This window comes from Triticum aestivum, chromosome 5D (genome assembly GCF_018294505.1).
Source record: "Triticum aestivum cultivar Chinese Spring chromosome 5D, IWGSC CS RefSeq v2.1, whole genome shotgun sequence".
In the NCBI taxonomy this organism is placed as follows: Eukaryota; Viridiplantae; Streptophyta; class Magnoliopsida; order Poales; family Poaceae; genus Triticum; species Triticum aestivum.
In genome coordinates, this window is record NC_057808.1 from 29093063 (window position 1) to 29096978 (window position 3916).

Sequence of the window (3916 nt, forward strand, 5' to 3'; positions counted from 1 at the left end):
CGGTGGGGAGTGGTTTCGGGGAGGGCGGGCCGGCCGCGGGCGGCGGGGGCTGGCGGTTCGGCCGGTGGTGGCTGGCGGCTCAGGGGGGTGGAGTTTGATGATAAACTGGAGGCCCTTGATTTCGTATCCAACGGCTGGAAAATCTAATGACCAGAGATGAAAAAGTCAGTCGACTGACGTGTAGCCTCACCCCGCACGTACACATGCACGCACGCAAGACACGCACGCATGTAGGCGTGCAACACTGACACGTACACACGCACGCATGCTGGTGTGCAACACTGACACGTACACATGCACTCATGAACACACGCACGTACGCACCCATGCATCCAAAACTGAAACGTACCCTTGCACGCATGCAACACTCGCACGCCTGCATGCACACAGCACACGACGCAAGACACACGCTCAACCTATACGTGCATGCACCCTTTGTTAAGGACATGGATTGTTACGGGTATTAATCAATCTTATCTGTGATAAGCATAACATTGATGTTTGCAGCGGTCTTTATGAATCACAACGTATCGAACGGGCTATCAACATAGTAGGCTTATCTACACGAAAAAAGATGACGTCACACTCAATGAACAATCATCGGTTTGTGAAATGCCCGCTTCTGACCGCCCTGGCCCACCAAAGGTCTCTCTGCTGTGCGCTGCCTGCGTTGGGTCACTGACATGCAGGCCATGCACCCGAAGAGCCCACACTTTAGTGGAAGAATGGCGCGGTGTCCTAGTTCAGAGCCGAGGACGCCACTCGCGGCACGCCCAGCTGAACACGCCTCCGTTCCGCATTCAAACGCCTCCATGAAACCCACCCGTGTGGAAGCCGAGAAACCCACTCTGGACACACATCCTTTCATGACCGGGCTGGCGTTAAACGCAACACCGACCGAGCTCCTCCCGTCCGCCGTCTATTTAATCTCCTATTTAAACGAGGCCAAACTCCGGCCAAGAATCGCACACCTCCGCCGCTCCCCTATCTCCTCCACCATTTTGTCCACTCTTACAATGGCTTACGAAGAGTAGTTATTCCACATCCAAGCCGGCTGGGTAGCCTGCCGGATACGAGCTATGCAGCTCGCTGATCCACCTCCCTCCCCTCGCCCGACGGAGCCAGTTGCCGCCCCAAGCCGGTGCGTGGTTCAGCAACTCGCTGCTTTAGGCCAGCTCGACGAGGAGCGGCGCACGGGCGTCGTTGCTGCCGTCCACGCCGCTGCCTCGTACCGCGTCTCCTGTTTCTATGGCCGAGACTCCCATGCCGGCGGCCGCGCCATGCAAGCAGCGACAGAAGCCGGGTGCGCGGAGAGCGACGAGTCGGTGGCCAGCGCCTCCGCTTCCGCCGCCATCATCGAGGAGAAGTAGAACACGGGAGGCCACCGCCGCTTGGGTCCCATGAAGGCCACCGCGGAGGCGACGCCAGCGTACACAGCAGGTGTCTTACCGGATCCTTTTGTTGCGAGGACCTTCGTCGACCCCGCATGGGCTCCACGAAAGAGGGGAATGTTAGGATGAACTCGAGCCGGTGCCGGCCATGGCGAAGTAGTGGCCGGTGATGAACTCGAACCGGTGGCGGCCACCATCATCTTCGGCACCAGCCAATGATATCAGTTGGGCAGTGGGGAAGCGAGCCGTCCTTTCCGCTGAAGCATATACCTCCGGGGGCTCCCGGCAGTCCGGTGATCGTGCTGCCGGACATGAGGAACACAAATCGATCGGCGGGCGACCATTTGGGCCAGGTATTATATACTTGTGCTGTCCAGAACTAGCACCGCTTAGTTCATTTGAATGTAATGAAATCCGTCATGTTTGTATGAAAATCCGGTATTTTATATGATTTCCGTCGTTGTTTATATGAAATATCAGTTTGTCTACGTGTTTGCGTGAATTTCGTCCGGTTGGTTGAGTTGCTGTCATAATGTGTGCGGCTACGGTTGGATGGCGTAATTTGCGGGTCGCCGGTCGATCTGCGGGCGGCTCGGGCGGCGTTGTGGGACAAAAAACACAGCTCATGTGAGCTCGTCTCCAACGTGCGCGCTGGAGGATGCATGACAGCATGAGCACCGAGCCATTCCTCGTTCATCGGTGGCAAAGGCACCGGTGGACAAAATGGTCGCCAATATTTTGGCTACCCCGGGCAAGATCCAAACAGCCCCTCCCAACAGATTCAAATCCCTTGTTTTCATGGACTAGCAAGATGCCCGTGCATTGCACGGAACATCAAGATGCATTGTTTTACAAACTCCCGCATGCATGCAAGGGATAATTAATGTCCTCCTTTGCTAGTACCACGAGGCAAACACCATTAATGTTGCATCGGTTAGTGTTAGTGGCCTCGTATATCTGCAAATTGTAATTTTGATAGTGGCCCCTTGTTTATAAAAATGGAGGGAGAAAGATGAGAGATAAGGTGAGGAGGAGTGGGGCGTGGTGGTGACTGGTGGTCGGACTGGGCGGAGGCATGGGGATGGACGGCGCATTATGTCTAGGTTTGTATCTCTCTCACACACACCCACGTAGGTGGGGGACGTGCACGAAGAGAAGAGGTGCACGCATGGCGCACGTACTCCCGTCTCTTTCCAAACCACACCCGTGCGGGTACACGGTGGAGCTCAATTCTGTATGAAAAGGCAGCCCACGTGGTAATTTGGCACGTGTACTGGTTGTCCACTTGGCGGAGGGAGGATCGTCTACCACGGGTGAACAAACAAATTGCGACTTGATGCGTTATGTTAAATTAAAAAAAGAGGCAAACCATGTGTGACGCCCCCGATTTGACTGTACACTAATCATGCACGCAAATGTGTACGACCAAGATCAGGGACTCACGGGAAGATATCACAACACAAATCTAAAACATAATTAAGTCATACAAGCATCATAATACAAGCCAGGGGCCTCGAGGGCTCGAATACAAGTGCTCGATCACAGACGAGTCAGCGGGAGCAACAATATCTGAGTACAGACATAAGTTAAACAAGTTTGCCTTAAGAAGGCTAGCACAAACTGGGATACAGATCGAACGAGGCGCATGCCTCCTGCCTGGGATCCTCCTAACTACTCCTGGTCGTCGTCCGCGGCCTGCACGTAGTAGTAGGCACCTCCAGTGTCGTAGGTGTCATCATCGACGGTGGCGTCTGGCTCCTGGGCTCCAACTTCTGGTTGCGACAACCAGATAGAAAGGAAAGGGGGAAAAGAGGGAGAGAAGCAACCGTGAGTACTCATCCAAAGTACTCGCAAGCAAGGAGCTATACTACATATGCATGGGTATATGTGTAAAGGGGCATATCAGTGGACTGAACTGCAGAATGCCAGGATAAAAGGGGGATAGCTAGTCCTGTCGAAGACTACGCTTCTGGCCATCTCCATCTTGCAGCATGTAGAAGAGAGTAGATTGAAGTCCTCCAAGTAGCATCGCATAGCATAATCCTACCCGGCGATCCCCTCCTCGTCGCCCTGTTAGAGAGCGATCACCGGGTTGTATCTGGCACTTGGAAGGGTGTATTTTATTCAGTATCCGGTTCTAGTTGTCATAAGGTCAAGGTACAACTCCGGGTCGTCCTTTTACCGAGGGACACGGCTATTCGAATAGATAAACTTCCCTGCAGGGGTGCACCACATAACCCAACACGCTCGATCCCATTTGGCCGGACACACTTTCCTGGGTCATGCCCGGCCTCGTAAGATCAACGCGTCGCAGCCCCACCTAAGCACAACAGAGCGGTCAGCACGCCGGTCTAACCCTATGCGCGCAGGGGTGTGGGCCCATCGCCCTATGCACACCTGCACGTTGCGTACGCGGCCGAAAGCAGACCTAGCCTAGTGGCGTTCCAGTCCAATTCGGCGCGCGCCACTCAGTCGCTGACGTCAAGAAGGCTTCGGCTGATACCACGACGCCGGGATACCCATAA